This window comes from Camelus ferus, chromosome 6 (genome assembly GCF_009834535.1).
Source record: "Camelus ferus isolate YT-003-E chromosome 6, BCGSAC_Cfer_1.0, whole genome shotgun sequence".
In the NCBI taxonomy this organism is placed as follows: Eukaryota; Metazoa; Chordata; class Mammalia; order Artiodactyla; family Camelidae; genus Camelus; species Camelus ferus.
In genome coordinates, this window is record NC_045701.1 from 36,574,011 (window position 1) to 36,598,406 (window position 24,396).

Below are 24,396 nucleotides of genomic sequence, written 5' to 3' on the forward strand. Positions count from 1 at the left end.
GTATCTCAGATACTATCATATTCATTCAAAAAATGTAATAAACACTGGCTAGATATTGGAAAAAAGCAAAAAGAGACAAGACATTTTACTTACTCTTAGAGGACTAAAAAATTTAAGTGGGCAGACAGTTATGTAGGTATCTACATAAAATACAGTACAATAAACATTATAATAGGAGCATAAATACAGTCAGCGCTATGTGAGTATAAAGGAGGGAGGAAGTCAAAGAAGTCAATGGAAGGAATAATATTTGCTTTTGGCCTTGAGTGATGGGTTGTAATTTTCTGTAAAAGTAGAGGAGGAACTATAGATATGATTCCTTTGGTCAGCACAGTATTAAAATATAAGTTTTCATTTGTATGCTTTTGCAAGGAAAGGGCATATGCTCTCCAATTCACACAATTTCCTTCCCTGCTCTGCCAGATGCCTAAAAATACTTAAATTTGCAACTTTCAAGATAGAATAAGCAAAACTGTGGCACTGGGAGGATGGAGAATGCCTACCTAGCACTTTCTGGGAACTGTAACTACTTTCATACAGTATAGCATAAATTACATGGAGAAGATTGGTGTGATATGATGTTAATAATAATTGCTAACATTTGTTGAGGGTTAACATGTACCACTTCCAAGTACTTAAAATATAATCATTCAATTGCCCTTTACAACTATCCCACGTAAAATCAGGATTATCATCGTTTTAGAAGAACAAACTGAGACAGAGAAAGGTTTGGTATCTCACCAAAGCCAGGCAACAGGGAAGTGGTAGAGTCAAGATGTGAAGCCAGGTGGTCCAGAGTGTGAGCTCCCTCACAGCAATACATATGCAATAAAGGTAGAATGAGGGAGAGGGGATGGTTTTGAATCATTCCAAGGAATCTGTACCTTATTCTGTAGCAATAAGGAGTTGTTGAAAGTTTTTAAGAAGGGAATGACTGCTCAAGTTTATGTTTTAGAAAGGTAACATGGAGGACGCATGGGGGTGGAGTGGTGACTTTAGTCAAGGGAAATAATCAGATAACAATAGTGATATCTAGATAGAGAGAAAATGAGAGAGTGAACCAGGGCAATGACATCGGGGATGCAAGGATCTTTTCCAAGATGGAATTCACAGGTTGTCCCAGTCTCCTCCCCAGGCACCCTCAGGCCTCCCTCTTATTGCTGTCCCCATCCCAGTCAACCAGAATTTTAATTGCTATGCCTGTCTCCTCTACTGAAAACTACTAGCTGTGTCACATTTTCCATCCCTTTCTGGGTTCAGACCCTTTGTATCATTCAGGATGGTAGCTAAAGAATCTGTTGCTTTAATATATGTTAACACATTAGTTAAGCTAAAGGGACCAACTTTGTCTCAATTCCCTCTCCAAGTAGCAATGCTCATGGGAGACCTAAGTTTAAGATAGAATAATTCTGAGCTCAGATATAAAACAAGAGTTGGAAATCCAAAGAATAGGTGGAATTTAGCAGAATAATCAGATTGTACCATGCAAACTAACCATCATTTATATAAATTTATCTGTAGAGTCAGTCTGGACATACATAGTTTCAAAAATTAATTCCTGTATAGGAAGAGGTCCTGGAATCATAAATTAATTTTGTTCATTTAGCCTTTCTTAATTTTTATTTTTTAAATGTTTCATCCATAATACATGAGTGTATATCAATTTTTTTGTAAATTCTAAAAGATATTAGCAAATTCACATTTGTGTTCTCAACACAAGTCCCAGATGTTTAGAACAGAACACTTTTTGTTCACCACTACATATTCATTATTTATCCTTTCATCTGATTCCAAGCTTGGCAAACTAACCTGACTGCACTCTATGGCCAAGGAAAGTTTTTGTGTCTGGGAACATCCCTGAGGCACCCGTCAATTGTTTATTTGCATAAAGGACCTAGGAACTTACTGGAAAAGAACTCATCTTTAGGGTCATTTTTTATCCACTCTAATCTTCCCTATAACTGTCCTAGGGCCTGTTTGTTCTCATGGCTGGGACGTGAAAAGTGTGAAGTGATGAGAAGGACTTTCAAATTCCATTAGCAACTTTTGGCTGTCTGCAGATATCTTGAAACTCTATTTCAGATACCAATACTGTTCCACCTAGAACCTCATTTACACATGAAAAGAGATAACCAAGAATTGGCAGACATTTGAGGAAAACCACCAGCAAGAAACTAAAGTCAACACAGTCAACACAGAAAAGAACTGAACCCTGCACCAAATGAAACAGTGCTATTAGATGAAACAGTGGATAACTCAAATAATTCAAGTAATGTTTCTGAGACATTGAAGAGGATAACACATTTATGTTTTAAATCAAGATATGGTTACTATCACAATAATACAAACTTAATTCTGGGAGAGGCAGACAGTAGATAACAAAATACAAAAACTACTCCTTAGGAAAAGAGAAAAAAAGGACCAAGCCAGCAAGGAACAAACTATTGCTTTGTTGCATAAATTCTTACAGAATACCAAAAAATTTGAAACCTTTGAAACTCATTCAATGACATCTCGTGACCTCAATATCAAAACTAAATGTTAACACACAAAAAATGACCTCTAGACCTATACTGTTTACAAATGTTTATAAGCAAAGTACCAAGAAATGACTAAAAGCACTATATAAAAGAATAATACATTGTGAAGTAGGTTTTATCCCCCAAATTCAAGAATGTGTCAATATCTGGGAAACTATTAAAGTAGCATTTACAAACAGGTAGATAAAAACCATATAATCATCACAATAGATAGAGAAAATTATTTCATAAAATTCAGCACTCCTGATTTAAAAATTAGTGAACTAGGAATAGAAGGGAACTTCCTTGGTAATAGGTTATTTACAAAATAGCTATGGAAAACTTAAACATAATGGAAAATTAAAGACAATTTCATTTCAGTCAGGATCTAGTGATGAATGCCCATTTACACTGCTACAATGTAGTGATGGGAATGGTCGACTTCAGATACAAAGACTACAAAGACGTGTTGTCTATAGAGAACTGTAAAACAGTAGCAAAACCAACTAAAATTCAGTCTGATTTTATTACCATCTTGTGCCAGCAATTCTAAACAATGTCAACAATACAATACTTCTCTCTGGAAACAAATATTGTTGCTCTAAGATCTAAAACTACAGCTTGAGTGACTCTTGTTTGTTAATGTATGTACATATTGGTGTATATATATATATATATATATATATATATATATATATATATGTTTCAAATTAGCACATTGTATCATTTGTTCTTTGATAAGTTCTAATATATCTGGAAGCCAAGATGGAAAATTCCTAGCTATGCAGCCATTCCCTGGCACAGGGCTCAGCTACATGGATTTGTATTGAGAGGACGTTCCTAAGACTTCAGAATCATCCAGGGTTGCTTCAGGCACTCTTTGTGTCTTGTACGCTTATGACACTACATATTCCTGCACTGAAACAGCAGATTAAAACAACACAAAAGAAGTGATATCAAAGTGGTTAAAGTAATTATAAAGATGAAGAAACTGAACTGGATTGACTTCAATTCTGCCATTGTATGAATGCCAGGAGAAAGACACAAGATATTGAGCTTGAGTGCCTCATTTTCCCCAAGAACTGGACGTTCATTCTAAAGCAATGGATCATATAATTGCAATGTTTGTGACTAGGCAGCTATTCCCTCTGATTTTTGTAGAAGAAAAAGAAATATTTGTTTCAACCTAATGTAGTAGAAATTTATGATGACTTTCTGATGAAGATATTTTAGTGGAACACAGTGACATTTGGAAGCTGATAGAATTGATCCCCAAGAAACATAGACATGGACAGTATGACAATTTCTGGACTGCATTAAGGAATGGGATCTTTATGAATCACTGAAAATTTTATCCTTATGTTTAAGACTTTTCCTATTTGTATACCTGCTGCTTCATGTGCGAAAAAAACCTCTAAAATGAAAACTAATAGAAATATCCTATCCACTATGAGCAAAGATGGATTAACAAGCCTAGCTATACTACTAAACATGAGTAACCAAGATTAATTTTTCCAAACTTTAATTGACAAATTCATATATGTTAAGGCTTGAAAATAAAAACTGTACAGTTATTTATTACTGACAGACTGTATGTAGAAATAAATTCCCCTCTTTTCAAAAAATACATTAATGTAATTGAAAAGTATTAACCCATAGCTTTTTTCCGTTTATGTACTGTAATACTTGTATTCTTTTTAATATTAACTTTAACTGGCATGTATATAAATGTAAATTTTAATTAAAAAGCCTTTAATCTGTCTGCATTTCTATTCTGGCTATTATTATTACTTGTTTCCTTCCATATTATTATTGAAAATAACTTTGTCATATAGAGGATGGAGTGCTAAGAAATGATCTAGTCTAGATGTCAAATACATGAGAGGTGTGCTGTGTCTACCTAGAAAATATAAGGCTGTAAACAGAAAACTCTCATAGAAGTTTTGAGATTTGGCAATGTGGGATGATATTAGCTTTCCCACCCTCGCAATGAAAAAACTCTAAAATATCAAATAAAAAAATTAATAAGCATTCAACTATAAAACTGTTAAATAACATAAAATGAGTTAAGTAAATAGGACAGGAAGATCAATACTTTAAGATGTAAATCTCTCCACCTTCAATTAACTGAAAAAAGAATCAGGTTAAGAATCATACAACTGGAATTTGAAGTTACCTTAAAGTTCTATTAGTTGAATCCATTGAATTTACAAGCAAAACTAGCACATTCCAAGTAGTAATCTTATGCCCACTCTGAGGTGGAAGATAAACAGGATACAGCTTTGATTTCCTCATCAGTGTGATGTGGGGGCTTTCATATTATAGAGACACTGAGATGCAGCTTTCCAGGAGAATGAAAATGCCCACATCAATTTCATGACACAATGTTAGCAGTTCTCCACTGTGATCTGTTTGAAACATCAATAAAATCATACCAGGGTGAAAATCAGAAACACACTCCGCTAAACATTCATGAACACTCAAGATTCCGTTTTCCGAAATAATTGTGTGAAAGTAACTCACCAATTAAGGAATGTTATGAAACAACATTATTCTTTGAAACTTCTATTGATATTGACCTAAGAATTTTTAATTATTAATGACACTGTTCCCTGGCAACCCATATATACAATAACCTCACTAGATTTGTAGCTCAAAGAAACCAGTTTTTAAGAAATACATTCTGCAACGTGGTAACCTCCAGTTAAGTAAATTAAAATCTGGAAATTTCCTATTCTTAGTTGGGGGCAGTCATTATTACCTTCTAAGCATGTTTACCAACATTTAACTGTAGAGTATAAAATAAAATTCCTAAATTCACTGAAGATTATTTAAAATGAATACTTTTATTTCACATAAAAATTTTATAAAGACAAAGTATTAATTCCCAGACATTTTGTAGGAGATAAGTAAGAAAATTTTGAGGGGGAGGGAGGGTATAGCTCAGTGGAAGAGTGCAAAGGTCCTGGGCCCAATCCCTTGTATGTTCAGTCCCCACAGGGTCCTGGGTTCAATCTCTATTAAAAATAAATAAATAAATAAATAAACCTAATTACCCTCTGACTACCAAAAAATTTTTCTAAAAGAAGAAAGTTTTTGTAATGTACACAGGAGACTATGTACACATACTTTGCTCTGGAATCTCTCATTTTACCCGAATATCTGAAATCACTTCTTAGTGTCTAAGACCTAGTGTCTTAGACCTTTTCTTTTCTTCCTCAGGCCGATCTCTTGACATAAAATCATTGCTCTATCTTACAGTCCCTTTCTGAATTTCTTAGTTCTGTCATCCATCCTCAGCCTGCCTCACAATTCCACTCTGCCTACAAAATCTGTGGGTCCTTCTTTCTCCATTTCTAAACTCATGCTCATTTAGCATTTACCATGTTTCTCTCCACTTTTTTCCGCATCTGACTCCAGCCATGCAGGAGGGTGCCATTCACCCCATTCTTACCCACTGGTCTAGAATGTGCAACTAATACTATTTAACAAAAAACATGGAGTCATAATAACCCCCATACGCCCTGCCATTCACTCTCCTCAAGTCAATAACAAAGCAGGCAGCTTGGTTAATACAATATTTAGACTAGCAATGAAGAGAGATCTCTCTCCCTCTTGTACTCTGAATAAATAAATTAGTCTGATCAAATGAAGAAATGTGGTGTAACATGATTTATTTGGGCCAGAGCTGACACTGGGAAGACAGAGCCTCCTTATCTGCGTACAGAAACTTAAGCAAAGGTCAGCAGTCACAGCCTCTGATTCGTACGCCATGTATGAACATCACGGGGAAGAACTTGAACCCGTCTTCAATAGGAGTCCAAACATATACTAATATGTCTTACAGGCAAAAAGCAGTGAAAACAGAATCCAGACCACAGAGAGAAACGAAGGGTCTCCTAAGAGAATCTCTAAGAGAAGCATCAAGAGTAAGGTTCAAAACTGGTTTTGCCACACAAACCGAAGCATCCCATCTGGGGAATGGAGTTCCAGAAACAGAGCTTTGGTTCAGTAAAGCTGAAAACTCAGTGTCACTCAGGACCTGGTCTCCTTGCCATGGACCACCACCACCAACACTCTGGACACTAGAAGGGAAGGTGTTTCCTTGCTGGATGGAAAGAAATTTTACCAAAGATCAGAAGTGGAGGCAGCTGGAAACTGTCCCAGGAGGGCTCAGAGACACTGAGAGCATTGTAGACAAAGACAGGACTGTCATTCCCAACCCACAGTGGGAGACACCTGGAGACAGACTGGGGCAGGGGGCAGGGGAGCTGCAGCTGGAGCAGAGAGAAGCAAAGGCTGAAACTGGGGCTGCTATGCTGAGTGCCCTGGCCTTCTTTGGAAGTGGCTGTAGGTCCCTCACAAAGGAGGGTGGGGAGGCATAGTTCCATCTGGGAGGTGAAGTCTGTTGACCTATGTGCCCGGGAACAGATAACTAAAGTGCTCTCACCTAGGACCCAGCCATGGTGGGATCTAGGTAATGGCAGAGAGTAATATCTAAGTACAAATTGAAGGGCTGCAGAGACTAGGGAAAAAACAAAATGTTTTCCCAACAAAATACTCTTTGGTAAAGAAATAAACTATTTTCAACAACCATGAAAATTCAGAGTAACCAGATGAGATCTTTTATTGGTAGGATGAAAGGTTCAAGGCAGAGAATGAACAGGGAGTGAGGGTGGGAGTCAGGTAAACCCACCAATTAGAGATACCTTTCCATTGAAAAGCAGCATTAAAAAGTGCAAATCACTCTAGAGCTAAATCTAGTCACACTTCAGTAAACATTAAAATATCCAAACTAATAGAGTGACAGAGGGAGAAGGGTCTGGAGTGTTAATTCTGGAGGAAGAAGTGCATCATTTGGAGAGATTGGCAGCAAGAGAGGTCACAGGAAAGGTTACAGATTCCCAGTTGATGCAACAGAGGCAACATGGCACTTGAAGGTGAACAAAGGATTTGCAGCAAGGCTTCTAAGGCAGACTTAAAGTCCCCATAAACTACAGTGCCTGGATCTCTAGAGCAAACTATATGCTATGAAAGATAGTTTGATGTAGCAACTGACTTCCTGCTAAAGGTCACTAATGATGAGAATGAGAGCAATAATCACACTATACATAGAAAGTGTGTATAAATAAATCAATAAACAATTTTAACACATGGATTTGAGGTCCCATTATTTTTCAGGTGGGGCCTTTTCCCCAGAGAGACCAGTATCATTTTATCTTTGTCTTTTAGATACATTACAAACATTCCATTTAGGTTAAAATAAATTATATAGAGCTATTCGTGAAAAATTAATTCCCTTTGAATAAACTATTTGTCCTTTTTTAAAGGAAAACAAAAGATGCAGAGATGTAGATATAGAAATCCCTAACTTAAGAAATTAAACTGATTTTTTTTCTTTTGGTTCATTAGTGTTCCTCTTTTGTCAGCTTTCAGTATCTTTGCACCTTCCTTAATGCTCAATTCTATTCATGTACACGCTATTGTTCTCCTTGTTTCAACTACTGGCAAAATCACAAAACAGAAGACAAAGGAAGTCATAATACTCTATCAGTTCACATCGAAGGACCACGCGTTTAGGAAGGATTCAAGCCTGCTTTTGCAAGATGATCCTGGAACACAAAAACACGATGAATATATCAAAAATATTTCTCACGTACTGCCTGCCATAAAAAGATTGTTTGAATTAAACATCATTATTGCTCTGTTGTCAACATGTTAGCATATAGAGATAAGCCACACACATGCCTGAGCTCTGTCATGAGCCATAAATTACTGTTGTATTTGCTATTTCTGGTTTGTTTTTTTTTTTGAATGTTTAATATTTTCCAGAGCACACTAACACAGACCTTGGATCCTATTTTTGACTGAATTCATTTTTCCTCAACTTGTAAGAGACAAATTCTGAGTGAGCCTTTGAACTCCTCAAATGTTTCAAAGTGTATTGCTGAGGAATGATCCCACCGAGGACAGGGACTGTCACTTAGGTGGGACTGTGTCACATAAATGTAAGCAAGGCTAAGAAGTCTTTGCCATTGTGCACAAGGCTTATTGTGATAGAAATACCTGCTTCATTTTACATAACTATGGTTTGTTTGTTTTTTTTTAAGAATTTAGGATTGACCTACCTACTTTGTGGATCATAAAAAATTTAGAGCTATTAAAGACCTCAAAATTATCTTATTGAAACCCTTCCTTCTTTCTATGAGGAATTATTTTGGCGCAAAGCCAAATGGCTTGCCCAAGGTCATGCAACCGTAGAACAGGCTGGGGGGCGTAGAACACATCTTTCTGCTCCATTGTTAAGTCCCTCCTACCATGTATGACATTTGATTTTGTGGCCAGCTATACTTATTATGAAATTTACTATAAGAAGAACAAGAAATTCAATGATGCTGACTCCTACTCTAGTTCCAAAAGAAGATATTAATTGGCTTTGGAAATAGTCTATGGTTTGGCTTATTGGTTCTCATTCAACTCCTATTAGAATTGATATATTTAAAAACATCACTAACTCCTAAGTGAGGATGAAGGATTCAGCCTGTAGACTTTCTAAATGTGTCAGGAAAAAACATGCAAATTTGAGGATCCAGACATAAGGTGTACACTCGGTTGTGCTGTTGACAGTTACATGGTCAGATCATTGTGTTCCAGCTTGCAAATCGAGTGCTTCAATGTGATTCTATGATCTGCCATCCATCTGGAAGTTTTATCTGATAGAAACAAAAAATTAAGTCCTAAGAAAATGACTAATATACACTTTTTCCTCAAAGCTTAGTGAAGGTCTGCTCCAAAGAGAAACATCTGAAAACCATGACTAAGTCTACACGGTCTAAACCAAAAAAGAAATGTCAACTTGACTGCTATGGATAGCTAAATTTAAGGTTTTTGACGGAAACAAATTTAGGTATGCAAGGTAAATTGTTTGGATAACCATTTAACCAAGTGATACAAGAAGAAATTAATAGTAAAAGAAGAAATGTTTTGTGAAAAATTAAAAACACTAGAATTAAAAAAAAAAAACCCATCCTGAATATAAAGACTGTGGGCTTCCCAGAATTCTAGGGGTGAAGAAGAAGAAAGATGTGTTATAAATTTTTTCCCCAGGTATTAGATTATGAAGACCAAGAAATCTATTCAATAACTATTGAGCAACTACTATGTTCAGGACACTGTTTTAGGCAATGGCCAGAATAAAACAGGCAAGATCGCTGTGCTCAGACAGGCTAGCCTTCTATTAAAGGAAGGCAGTGTACAAAGACGAAGAAATTCATGGAATGATGTTCCTATTCTTTCATTGTTCTCCAAGTGTCAGGTTTCTAAACCAAAAGAGTTTGAGGCAAGTAAAGAGTGAAAAAAAAATCTACATATCTTGTCATATTCGATTTCTTTTCCTGCCAGAAAATTATCCAATGATTGCCTATAAAATTTTGATTTCATCTCCCTAAATATGGATACTTATTTAGGCACATTAAATGTTTTTCATATGAAAGAATCAATTTTATCATTAATTAAACAAACGTGGATTGAGCACCTGCCACTTGCCAGGCACTCCCACAGGGACTGGGAATGTGCATTTCAAGAACTCTTCTGGGGTAAAGACAAAGAATTATAGACAATTATCTTTACTTCCTGGAAACATCAGTATCCTTGTCCTGAGAAAACAAAGATAAAAATAATCCCTAAATAATTTTAACACTAGTTTTAATAATGCCTTTTCCACAACCATTTTTAATTGTACATACCTAGCATCCAAGCCTGACAACTTTACATGGTACATGTTACATGTTATTTTTCCTGCTTTATAGATGAGGAACCAGGTTGATACAGGTTAAATACTTCCTAAGGCTGCCAGGTAGTAAATAGTGAAGCCAGGAATATTTCTTCAGTCAGCCTTATTCTAAGGCCTACACGTCCATCAAACTCCCCAGGGTCCTGCTTCTCTGCTACACCTTACTATTTCTTAAAGAACCTTTCTATAACTGCTCAAAACTTCAAATAAATTGTAGAAAGCGATTTGTGGAGAGAGTGCTTTTATAGCACTGCCCCCACAAAGCATGGAAATGGAGACCCCAAAATGACTTGCCTCTCCGTGTAATGATGCGCCCTATTGTGTAGGAGTGTGCTTTACTCCTAAGAAATGAGATGCATGCAAATTATTTCCATGTTGTAGGCAGGCTTCTGAGCAATATGTAAATAAGTGAGAGAAAAAAATATCCACATTAATAAACAGCCCCTTGGATATATGAAACCCATCTGCGACATTAGGTAAAGAGTTTGTATACTGTGCAGTCAGACGGGATGTCCATATTGCATTCCTCAGTGTCTGTAAGGGAAAACAGAATGATGGTTCAGGTAGGGCGGTGCCATATGGCTGAATCCATGAAAATATCACAGAGTTATTTTTTTTCAGCAACTGTGATCGGTCCATGTAAGCAAGGATCAAGTCTCCGCAAATAGAATTGACACTCCAAGTTTCATCCTGTTTCCAAGGTCTCTTTCTCACACATCCTGCTGAGATTAACCTATAATATTTCTCTGCACGTGGATTTAGTTCTCCTAAAATAGGGGATGGCAACCAAAGGGAAATTGCAAGTAGAAGAGACACAAGCAACAGAAATGGCCCAAAGTGAGAATCACAGATTGACAATACAACATGTGCCAGTGAGCCCATCGCTGACATTATCAAGTAAGATGACTCAGAGGGAAAAAAAAAATCCACCAAAGGAACTGTTAACTCACACCAAACAGGAAATGACTAAAGACAGAACAGAAATGCAAAGCCAGGACCAAACTCGAGTCTGACATCCTTAGCTGTGCCCTCCAGGAAGGGACCCTAATATGTAGTAGCACCTTACTTACCTGGTCCTATTACCACTCTCTTGGAGAACTGGGAATGATGGCAAGAAAAGAACAGGCATGCTGTCATTTCTTTTCTCTTAATTACTCTACTTTTCTTATTCTTTCCCTAACGAGATTTGCTGTTCAGTTTTGTTACAACTAAAAAGCAAGAATTAAGGATGACATAATCTGAATAGAACAAGTCAAATTAGCCGTGACTTTGGCAGGGTGTTCACCCCACCCTCTCTTATAATCTTCAGAGTCTAGATAAAAGAGACTGCTTCTTTGGCTGCTATTAGCATCTGCTTTGGGAAAGATGACTTTCAAAGTCTTTAATAGTATTTTTGTGAATTATACCACACAACCCAAAAAACTCAACACCTTTTAGCTAAGTTTTACCTAAGCTCACACTGGAATTTCAACCACTTTATCCACAAGGAAATTCTACTTTTATTTGACACATGACGCATATTCACGCTTGCTCCCAACGTCCTACTCTGGATTTAATCTTCTAAATGTATTTGAATCAATATTCTGTTTGGAACCTCAAGCTGAGTTAACTCGCTGCCGACAAGGCCATACAGAAGAAGTGAAGAGACCCACAGCTCCTGAGACCTCGGCCAGCGACAGCACACAGTGTTCTAGCTAAGTTCTCTTCAGAACACTAAGAACAGTCAACTAAATTTCTCTCCCGATCCCGTCTGCTTTGCCGATCACATGACACGTAAGCCCCACTGGTCCTGCATTCTTTTCAGTCCTCTCACTCTCTCATCACTGTGCTCCTCCTGCTCTCCAAGTCAGCTGCCTAATGAACTCCCGCTACCTCGCACACTAACTGAAATCTTGCCCCCCCCCCCCCCGAGAATGGCTCTTCTCATCCTTCTGTATGTCATCTACGTCTGGAGTTGGAGAAGTAGAATGGTATTAAGATGTCCTGCTTTTTAATTCCAGACCATTATCTTCCTCCCTCATGTCAAATCTTGTCTGCCTTTCATTTTCTCGTCCTCTAGCATCTCATGTTTTTACTCCTCCTTGTTGTTGTCACTCACAGTATCTTTACTTCATTCCATTTAACTCCCCATCACCTCTCTACATGTTTCAAACACTTCAGAACCTCTCTTTCATCTTCCTATTCACTCCAAGTTCAACCTTCATTCTAAACTGCCTTTAATTTCCATCAAAACCCCAGTCTCACAGTGATTTCCTCAATATAGCGGGTTTCACTACTCTACTCCAATCTCCCCACAAGAAAGTGTTCCATCTCCCAAAATCTTTCTACCTTGAAACTTTGAGAATCCATTACCTTCTCTGACCACACCTGCCAACTGTTCAGCTCATTTATTGTTTTACTCCCATAATTTGTTGACATCCTCAATCTTCCGGTCCCACATCCCTCCATTTTCTCCCAGTCTTCCACCCCTTGCTATCACTGAGCAATGACAGAGAAAATGTCACATATTTGTCCAGTTTTTTTTCCACTAGAAATTTATGGCCTGAAACTTATATTGTACTTTTAACATTGCCTGACATTTCTTCCTCATAGTCTGGTTTTTGTCCTCAGCTGTTCTTCAATACTTCAACTTCCCCAAGCTCAAATTCATTGTCTTCAGCATTACCTAGTGCATTACCTCTTCTCATAAAGACTAAGGGAAAAGGTCTTTAAGGGGAATGTCATTAGACTTCTTAGTTTTCCTAAGGTTGTTTGTGTCCCCTAATTGGTGTGGAAGGAAACCCAAAGTATCCGTGTGTCAAGTGGGATGTGAAGATTGGCTGAGAGATTCAGGGGTCATATGGCCAGGATAAGAGCTGGTTACTGTTCCAGCCAGAAATCTGAGGACAACATGGTTGCATCTTGGAGAAATGACTTAAGCCAAAGATCCAAGCAGGGTTTCATTAAAACCACAGACTAATCACTGAAGAAACATTGGACACTTTGTGATAAGTTACATCTGGGGGAAATGCCAGTGCAGAACCAATTCAGAGCAAGAGCAGAAACAGCAGGAAGTAGTCCTTCCCTCCCCAACCCTGGGGGTGGCTGCATAGGCCCCTAGAACTGGGAACTGACCCAGGACAGGATGTGGTGAGGAAGAACCAGAGCAGAAAAAGTAAACGTCCTCATGGCTGAATTTTTAACCTGCATTAACCAGGTATTAGGTTAGTCTTTTGAACTGATTTAACCTGAAATTGACTAGACAACATTTTCTGTTATCAAGTAGAAATGGAAGCTTACAATAGTGGTGATGTCAAATCATGAGGAAAAAAAACTATAAATTATACACATGAAAATGGTTTACCAATTTAAAAATTCATATAACTACCCATGTCAAAATGTACAACACATTTTAGCCTTAAAGCAATAAATCGCACTTGAAGAAATTTTCCCTTAGAAAACAACTATTCAAAATGAGACATGTGTCCTAGGTTGTTCATTGCATCATTCATAATAAGAAAGTGGGAAAACACAAGAAATCCATCAGTAAGAGATTAATTATGTATTTAACCATAATTCATATACATAACAATAGGCAATACAGTAATTTAAAATTATACAGATCTACATTTATTTGCAGAGAAAGATGTCACCACATAATATGGAGTGAAAGGGGGAAAATGGCAGCCCCTCCCCATATATGAAGTAGTGCCTCTTCATTCTTTCCTAATAAACAAATCCACAATATCCACCTGGCCATAGAACATGCTCATTTCTCTATTATGGCCAAGATGTGCTTATCAGCGTCCTTGCTACCAGTGTTATTGCGACACTTCATCAGGCAATCCCCTCCTCTCTTCACATTCATCAGAGTAGGCATTTGGTCCTGCCAGAGAGAAGGGATGAGGAAATCACTGAGTCTAAGAGGACAGTTTCCAACCCCTAAGTTGGCCCTACCCACAATCACGGGATTCAAGATAATGGATCTCACAGCCTCTCTCTTAACTGGTGATACTCCCTTGAGTTCCTGACTTGGATATTTTGTCCTTTTTATTTTAAATACTCTATTTGAGTGGTCTTATTCACAACATGTCTTAGGTACACATTCCCAGAGAGAGACCTTGAGATGAGAATTTGTGTGCAAATGATTCTTTAAAGAAGTGCTTCCCAGGGAGACTAATAAGCGAGTGGGGGAGCAGGACAGGAAGTGGGATCAAACCAAGCGAAGGTGCCATTAGGGGCAAAGTCCTCAAAGGCAAATTACATCTCAGTTTGCCCCAACTGGAGGCAAGAGCGCAGGGCTTTCTACTCCTGTACACTTGACAACTGGCTAAGGTCTGCCCCTTGGCACTGAAACAACCAGACACCTCCAGCTCTCTGAGCCTGCAGACACAGCAGCCAGTTCCCGAGGGCAGCTCTGCACAGGTACAGACCACTAGATACGAGGCCGTATGGAAGCTGGGGTGGGGATGCTGTCTAGAAAATAGAAAATGCAAAAGGGATCCCAGGAGATCTGTGTGCAAAATGTCAGTGTCCACTCTAACATCCATAGCTTCAACCAGCATGAAAAATGCCAAATCTGTATCATTACTGCAGACCTCGCCCTTAAACTCCAGCTCTATCTACCTTCTTATTGACTGGACCTCTTCCTGGTCACCAGGCTCCCCAAACACACCTTGTCCAAAACTGGGCTCAAATCCTTATCCTCACACACTGCTTTTCTCAGTGAATGCCACCTTCACACCTCCCGTGGGCCAATCCAGAAAACTCAATTCACCACGCCAAACACCTCATCCTTCAATTCACCAAGCCCTCTTGATTTTACTTATTTGGTGTATCTCTAATCTATCCCTGAGTCTCATAGCTTACTTCCAGCTTAGTATTCTCCTCACTGCTCCTCGCTTCCTGCATCCCCAGTCACTCATCCTCCATCATGCTACCATGGATTCTCATTCTCAAATTTAAACTTTACTCTATCACTCTACCGCTTAATGTCTTTCAATGGCTTCTCATTTTGCATGTTAAAAAACTAAGTACTTGGCATTTCAAGTTACATCTATCTACTTTTTCAGTACCATTTTCTACCCTTTAAAATCCTAAACTGAAGACATATTAAACTCTGCCATTTTCCAAAGTTGTCTTGCTCTCTTACTCTTAAGGTAGTCAATGAAACAATGAGAATCTACACATCTTTCAATACCTGGTCTCCACATTACCTCCTCCAAAAGCCTACCTTGGCGTTCCCTCTCCCTTGAGCTGATTTATTTCCCCTCTCTGTTCCCCACTGCAACTTGTGTGTACTCTATGGTAGTATTTATTTACATGAGGTCTTAAAGGAAAGAAACATCCTCATCCTGGGCCTGCCTAGCATACTGCCTGATGTAATGTTCTTGTCATTTTTATCCAACTTTTGGCTGCTTATCCACGATCAGGCAATATATTGCTATACTGGGTACCAGTGATGACACAGATGAGTAAGGCTGGGTCTCTGCTTATAGTCTAATAGGAAGGTTTTCAGCTAGGAGATGATTCAAATATAATCCCATGATGAGTTCTGAGGACTATCCACCAGATGCTGTGAGTTTCAAGGAGGAACATTTAGCCTAATCTAGATGGTTTAGGGAAGGCATGCTGTAGAATATAATGTCTGAGAACAATTTCAAAGAAGAAATAAAGGTTAGCCAGGCAAAGAAATGTGATGCCTCAAGATATTTCCATTTCAGCGGAAAGCAGTATTATCAACCAGCTGTGTCTTATCCCTGAATGTCACCAAAGGAACAACCAGCCAACTTGGGAAAGGACAGTAACATGATGGACCTTCCTTACCAGAAGTCTAGGTGGTTTTATCAATTTGGTTGGATTGTTTCTGAGCCTCAGTGGAGTTAAACACTCAACAGGCCTATGCATATATTTGATAGACTCTCCTTCACCTAAGCATTTTCTGGAATGAACTTTAGTCTCACTTACCTGAGATTTTATTGGGATTAAGCAACTAGCAGGCAAATCTCACATAGCCGATTTTCCATTGCCTTTTTAAACGTATCACCAGAGTCCAAAATGTCTGCAAGTTTTTTTCTTAAATGTTACCGCAATAGGGTAAATTTTTATTATTATATATGGAAGCTAATCATTTCAGAGTAAATAACAGATGTTTGCACCCTTATTACTGTTTGGTACTGACATCAGTATTAAATGATAATATGAAAACATGTCACAAACGTGAATGATGAATTCAAATGTCAGAGAAAAGAAATGTTTAAAATAGAAAATGTAAGTGTCTTAGGCAAGAAGTAAAACTATGAGCACCTTCTTCAGGCAGTGTGCAATACTACTTTCCTGAAGAATCATAAAAACCTGGAAAATTCCAAGGTACACTTCTCTTCAAAGTTTTGTTACTGAAGTATAGGTAATTAAAGTGTTCATTTGATTGATTAAGTCATAGAACCTGGCAAAAAAATTCAACTGCATCAAAAATAGTAAATGTATTAGCTATTATGTATGTAGATAGATAAAGAGACAGCTAGATAGATGTTCTCATGTTGTATACTACATTTTCTGGACATCGTTTGATACGTTTCTAGAAACCAAACTTCATTTATTTTGATATTACTTGATTTACCTGATTTGCAGTTGCAAATGCTGTTGTTAATTTAAATTACCATCATTTTTTCTGAGACAGAAGCTAATTGCGCTAAAACCTGTACCTTTTAAAATGGGCTAGTTTTCACCCAGTAAAGACTAGGAGTCATTTTTTTTATTCAGGTAGTTTTAAAATATTGGGTGCATTTCACTAAGTGAAATGTTCTCTTTTTTTCCTAGTCATTAGCTAAACATGATCAGGATTGATGAAATGGGACATCCAAGGCCTTACCTCTGGGGTGCAAGCTCTGTCTCCTCTGAGGCAGGCATTTCTGTGAAGGAAGGCATCTCGCCTGTCGTGTTGCCCGCTGGGTCCTCAGCGCCCGTGATAAGACTCATCCCTGAGAAGGTGCACGATATCCACGTGTTGAATGAATAAGTGAACACATGAGCGAATGAATGACTGATAAAAGCATTCCCAGTTTTTAGGTTTCCTTTAAAATGATATCACCTTGAGCACAGTTTTGAAACATTCAAGACATTGAAAATATATTGTAAATCTTAAGTACTATGTCCATAAGAAAATCTGAAAGTAACAGCAGTCTTAATGAAGAGGATAAAAAAGAAAGTGGCGCTCACATTCACTTCTGTTCTCCACAGAGAGGTCAACAGACATTGGGGACAGCCTCCTGCTGACCACACAGAAAAGCCAAGGAGGCAGGTGGCCCATCTCCTCCTCCACAACCATTGATTATTGAGCCAGACTTATTTAAAGTGGAAGGTGCAAAACCAGAATTGATTATTTCCCAAGAGAACAGGAATGGTGGCTTGACTTGAGGTTGCAGTATAAAGGAACTGTTATTCCCAGGTGGAAGGCTGTGGCTCTTACCCAGAAAAACAAGGTTCAGGCCTAAGCCTTGGCTTCTCCCACATGTGCTTCTGTGTTTCCTCACAGATTTGGACTCTACTTTTAACCTGAAAATACATGTGCTTGATCATAACAGAAACCATGGAAAAAAGTGATCAAATCTTTCCAATTCCACATCTAATACAGTTGTTAATTTCAGCTCTAGAAGTAGGGCACATGGCTTGAATCTCCACTTGAACTCTGAGAAACTCTTACCTTAGGTAAGTTCCATGACTTTGTTACGTCTCTTTGTCACCTGTGAAAATGGGAATCGTGACAGTTTCCCTTCGTGGTGTTGTCATGAGAACAGTCAGTGGTTGGTATACAAGCTGTAGCAGCAGCAGAACAACATGACAGTCATCGCTCAGCCATGAAGTGTGATGGGCACACGTCGGGAGGAACAAAGCTCTTTCCCTCCTGTCTCCCATGCTGGCTGGTGTAGAATCAGGATGTCAAAGCTGAGGCTGTTAAAATAAGCAAAGTGTCTTTCACCCTTAAGAAATTAAGGGGAAAGTTGGGGGAGGGTATAGCTCAGTAGTGGAGTGCATGCCTAGCATGCACAGTGTCCTGGGTTCCATTTCCAGTACCTGTGTTCAAAAAATGAGCAAATAAATAAACCTAAAATTACCTCCCCCACTTAAGAAAAAAAGAAAGAAAAACATTTTTTAAAAAAGGAAACAAAATTTAAAAAATAAAAATAAATAAGAAATTAAAAAAAAAGAAACAAGAGGAAAGCAACGAAAATGTATGATTCCAGCACTGCATGTCCTGCACGTACCATAGTTCTTAATGTCATCATCACAACAGATCTAAAGCTCAGTACCATTTTCACATACAAAAGTATGAGGCTACAAGAAGTCAAGTAATGTGCCAAGCTCACTGTCTGCCACGGGAGGCAGGAGAGGGACTGAGGAGGTGAGCCGCCCAACCAGAAGAAGGCACGAGGAGCCCACATGGAGCGAAACAGCACCTTACTGCAGTACAAGCGGGTGGCCAGCGCACTCAGGTGTGCGCACTTGACCTTTCACTATGCCCGCGCATGCGTATTGTTCGTAATGCTGACTCATGCTACTAGCGCATGCGTACATTTACTTCTTAACCTCACACACATGCAAGTTACTGTGAACTTTGACCTGCGTCCCACGGCCTGGTCACTTAAGACTGCCGACAGTCACAGTCCGGTTAAGTGGCAGAGCTGGAACTTCAAGCCCGGGTCTGAGTCTACAGCCCATATTGTTTGCATACCTCCCTGGTGCTGCTCGTAGTGGTGGACCTCTCGTGCAGGGCCCTCCTCATCCACACACTGTCCTAGCTACTGGACCAAAGTTCTCCTGGCAACTGTGAGAACAGAGCAGGGCAGGCCTCCCCTCCTCCACTCCACCATGCCCCAGTAATAAAACTGACCTTTTGAGCTCCGTCCAGCTGCTTCAAATACGTATCTTTTAATTGAGCCTAAACTAGGGAGAGAAAAAGAAGTTATTTATTGGCTTCCTGTAAAATCCTAAGCACAGCTAACCGGAATGAGAAAGCTTGGTAGAGAGGGACTTGATGTGCTTTGGAAGAAGAGGCAGCAATAACTGGCCTATTTGGAACATATCAAATAAATCCTGCTTTTACTACTGAATGACTCATTAGATGGGTTAATTAGTTGATTTTTTTTTAAATAGCTTTGTGTGCAAGAGAAATTTTCTAATCCTTTCCATGTAGGCAACTTTGCTTTGGAGAATGTAGGAGTGTGATAGAAAGAGTGCTAGAATTAAAGCTGGATTCCTGACAGCGCAACTGACCTACTGCATGACCTCTGGCAAGAGCTATGTGAACAGTAAAAACCAAAAGATACTGTTGATTGAGTTATCATCCTTGTGACTCAATTTTTTAATCTGAATGTGTATAGACTTCTGCAATTCTTGGAACAGGAAAGCTAAATGACTTCTGTATATCCTCTTCCAAATGTACTAATTTTACTGAGACTGAATTATATCTATTAAATTTCTTACCACCTTTCTTTTGATAGAAAATACCCTTCTGTTGTATTTACACTATTCATAATATATTCTGATATTCATCTGTTCTTCTTTCCATTTAATATTTCATTCAAATTACAAGGTGACATCATTGTTTACAAACTGGTATTTAAATATCTTTCCTGGGGAATATTTTCCCTTTTTATTGTTTAAACAAGGTAATAAGCAGATGAATTTAAATTCGAGCTGAAGATAACTTCTATATTCATGTTTTTATTCCACTGAATGCCATATACAACTCAAGATAAATATAACCCCCCAAATTCAAAATTCAAAGTATAAGTGGGGAAAAAAAACCTATTCTCCATGAAGTCCACTTGAGCCTTTGTACAAATTCAAGTATAGTATTCATGACATTTTCTACGTAGAAAATGAGAGGTGAATTTGACATTTAAAAATATGCTTCCCCACCCCCACCCCCCAGACCTACTTTCACAATAGCTTCTGCGAAGTGCAAGAGGCCTGAGGGACAATTTTAGAAATGGCAATTTATTTCCTGATTCTTTTTCAGAATTCACATTGAATTGTGAAAATAAACACCGGAAGTCCACGAGTTGAAACTTACCCGTTGACAAATAACATACATGTCTCCATTGTCAAAAATGTGTTTAAAAGCAAAGAGCTTAATGGTGTCTCACTTTAGCAACCCAGATGTTTGTTCTCAGCTTATCCTATTATTATTAATAGGAATCTAATTGATATTAATTCTTCAACAACTAGGTTAGCACTTCCTCACTGTTCAACTTTTTGTCTATCGTTGCCACATTTAACCGTTTTCAGATTCCCTCCAGACAAATTCTACATGACCTTCTCCTCTGTAAAGATAAGCTGTAAAGATAGCAACTTTGTTTAGAAATACATTTTATCAAGCTTCAACGCTATTGAAGTCTCATCAGCTAGTGAAGGGCAAGCCACACTTCATTTTTTAGATAGCCCACATTGTTTCCCATAATGTAATGACTCGAGCTTGGGATGTTTAAATGGTACTTCATGGTGCCGACGTGGTCTAAACTTCTTCGCGATTATACATATGCTATTCTATGGTGTGCACTAATCTCTTCTGCCTTGGGTGTTTTAACAAAATGGCTGAAATTTTCAGCCATTATGGATGAGTTATTCAGCAAATCTGTAAAAGCAATTCCACTTGACAAGCCTATAGTACTACTTTAAGTGATTGAATCTCTTTGATTCCACAATAGCAAGGTCCTTATTATTCTTGCAGGAATTTCACAAGTTCTAAGAATATTTCCAAAATGCCACTAGCCACAGTGCCAAAGAGAGAAAGGCAATTCAGTCAGAACTATACTAATTTGATTTAGGGAACCCAGTTAGAGCAATGATTTCTTTTAGAAAGGAAAAAAAAAAAACCTCTTCTACTTTATATGCAAATGTATTGATCATTTATTAGATTGAGCATTTTGAAGTTCTATCCATAACAGGGTATTCCTCTCTTGCTTAAATTTATTTTCTAGTAAATGAATGGAAGTCACAAAACTGGTGAGGTCATGGAACTTATTTATCTGAAACACTGAATTGTATACAACCCTTAAAGGCAAAGGGATGTTTTTTGCCCCGAGGGTATTAGTCATGGTCCATAGTTCGTGGGAAAAACTAAGGAAGTCTCAAAATTGTGTTCCTATTATTTCCATTTCTCTAAGACTTTGTTTGAATTCCAAAGTGAATTTTCTATTATCCCATTGTACATTGCATAGGAGGGTACCAACCAACAGCCTTTGCGGAGAAACACCTGCAGTTACATTCAAAGCATGACTTTTCCAAGCAGTTTGTGAGCTGGCCGGCATTGTCCCCAAAAGGATAAAGGCCTAGGTTCTTTACCTGACTGGCAGAAGCATTCCAGCACCACGAAAGGACTCTAAACATTGTTTTGTAAGTAATGAGTCCTGCTGGTTTCATCCTGCAAGACATTGAAATCCCACAGGGAAAATGTGATTAGAAATAAAACAGAGGGCTGGGGCCTTTAATGAGTTTCCTATCCACAGATGCCATCAAGCTTTTATACTATTCATTTTATTTCTACAGCTTCAACAAAGATTCCCAGAGTTGTGGGCCATACTCTTAACACTGAAGTGCACAGAACTTGGCAGAAATCTACACTTCAGAGATAATAACATATCATTCCATAAAATAAAGTAAAAGGCATAATCAAAAAAAGAAGTTAAATATGGAAACCTGTTTTGACAACAAATGAATACAGATGAAGCCAGACAGGAAAGGTGTTATGTATGCACGCTTTTCTCATGTTTCACATAATTTATGATAGTGCAAGAACCTATCAAGTTTTCTTTCTTTTTTCCCATATCCTTTAAGTCAGATAGATTATTTATATTGCTTTCCATCTTATATGAAGGAAAAATTTCAAAGACTAGTGCTTTAAGAGAACAGAACAACACTTGTAAAAATCGGCCAAAAATATATATGGTTCATTCCCCAACTGCATTTTATTCATTATTATAGTTGGGAATTCTTCAAAGCCATTTGGATATCCAAGAAAATAAAGTTAGACTTTCTGAATTAAAAAAATTTAAAAAAGGAAAAAAGCAATTGTTATTTAGTAGGTGAATCATAGAAATTTTACCAGAAGCAAATAGTCATCAAATATACTATGTTAATAAAGATAACTACTGAGTTACAAAAAAAAACCCCAAAAAACCTTCCTGAATCTTGCATTAGGGAAAAACATCATCTCATCAATTTTTTAATTAAATGACAGATAAGGGGCTTTGGGAGTTTGTAATTACTAAAATCAAAATAAAACAGATTTTTCCAATCTTACAAAACTATCCTTGAGTTTATTTTTCACTTACAAAAATTTTTCACGTATATTCAAACTAGAAAATTTTACAAGCGATTTAGGAAAGAGCCAAGAATTATGGAGAAACTATACCATGAAAATCTATCTTTCCAAGAGATTTTAACTTTTAAAAATATTTAGGTTGCCTTTTGACAGCTTGATATCGACTCTTACTGGATTTTTCAAATTAACTTCTGGTGAGCCAAAAGCTTCTGTATGTCTCAGATTTTATAATCCTATCTAGAAAATCATTGCCTAACTAAATTAATGATAAATCTAATAATTTTCTGAATTATTGTTGATAAAAATAATGTTGAGCAGGGTAGTAGAAATAACTGAAAGATGTCTGCCATTTCAAACTTGTTTGTCTCAATGCAAATAAAGAAGGTAATAATTCAGGAGACCTATAGAAACTTTAGAAAAAATAGATATGCAAGAGTCCTAAGGTGATGAACATTCAAAAATAGAAGCTTGGAGTAGTTCAAAGGTATTAATAGAAAAGAAAAGAAAAACATTTTTGGAGACAGTGACTGGAGAAGTCCATGATATCGCTAGCCCCAACCCAAATCATGTGTTTCAAATTATTTAATCAATAACATTATTTTTGCTAGCCTGATACTTATAAGAGGCCAATATGATTGAAACACTGATTTATACTCATACGTAAAACCCTGAAGTTAGGGCTCTTTCTTCCTCTGTTTCCACCATCACTTCACGTATTTCCTTTTCTTCATTCCATGGATCATAATAACAGCTTTCATTCTATGAGTGCCTACAACGTGCCAATCATGTTAACGTACATTTGCAATAAAACACTTCCTGCAAAGTGGATTATTATTCCTATTTTACAGATGAAACTTAGAAAGTTTACATAAGGGAAGTCTCCCAAGAGCACACCACTTTAAAGAAGTTAACCCATGATCCTCATACAAAACATGTTACATTGTATATTTAAATTTTCTTCCATCCCTGCTTTATATTGTGTTTATATCTCTATTTCCCCTATTAATTCAGAGAGACTATCTTTTTCCAAATGATTTGATCAATAAATTTAGTCAAAATGATCAATGGATTAATATTTGGAGATTCAACCTTAGGAAATCATGTTGGAAGACATCAATTGAGATTAATTTTTCTTAAGTGAATTTTCTAAGCTTGGCAGTTCAAATAATTTTAAATTAGTTGAACTATATTTAGTATATAATAATGGTTGAACCGACTGAAATACGTAAAATCAGCATGGTGTATCAAATGTAGAGGCTGGAAGGAATTGACAAATAGGATCGTTATGATGCTGGTAACAATGGAAAATCATTAAAAGAGAAGATACTAGCAACTTGAATAAAGAGAAGCAGTTCTTATGAAAAAAATAGACAATGTGGGTATATAGTTAAGGTTAAAAAATAGGGAATTTTTTGCACCTGTATGCTATTTGTCTTTGTCAAAATCTTGAATGAGGCATGCATTGCATCTCCACATTAGACACGTATTTCAAAATATCTGAAAGATTTGATGATATCAAAGAATTTTCCCATAGTTGCTTTATTGATTTTGACAGCAAAATAGTGGTTTGGAGGCCTCATTTGTTGTTTGACTTATTTCTTTGGATTTCCAGACTTCCAAATTCCAACTTAATAATTTAGTTCTCTCAGAAAAAAGTAGCATTAGTTTACTGTTATGTTTGTATTATTTTGGTCTATTTCCTAGTATTACTTACCTTACCATGAATTTTAAGTGAAGATACCTTGACATTTTTATTGCACATGATTTGGATGTCTAAATTT

At 37.5% G+C, this 24,396-nt stretch overlaps 1 long non-coding RNA gene across 2 annotated transcripts in view; it reads right to left on the bottom strand.

Annotated features, from left to right (window-relative positions):
* Window positions 1-13,897: 13,897 nt before the first annotated feature.
* LOC116664211 overlaps window positions 13,898-24,396 on the bottom strand; it is a 26,454-nt gene continuing 15,955 nt past the window's right edge. The window contains exons 3-8 of one of the 2 annotated variants that reach the window (XR_004320608.1): window positions 21,637-21,715; window positions 19,181-19,233; window positions 17,993-18,240; window positions 17,759-17,844; window positions 17,162-17,270; window positions 13,898-14,176 (exon numbers count right to left, since the gene is read on the bottom strand). This is a non-coding gene — a long non-coding RNA (uncharacterized LOC116664211). The remainder of the gene's footprint in view (window positions 14,177-17,161; window positions 17,271-17,758; window positions 17,845-17,992; window positions 18,241-19,180; window positions 19,234-21,636; window positions 21,716-24,396) is intronic. The other variant, XR_004320609.1, reaches the window with a different exon arrangement.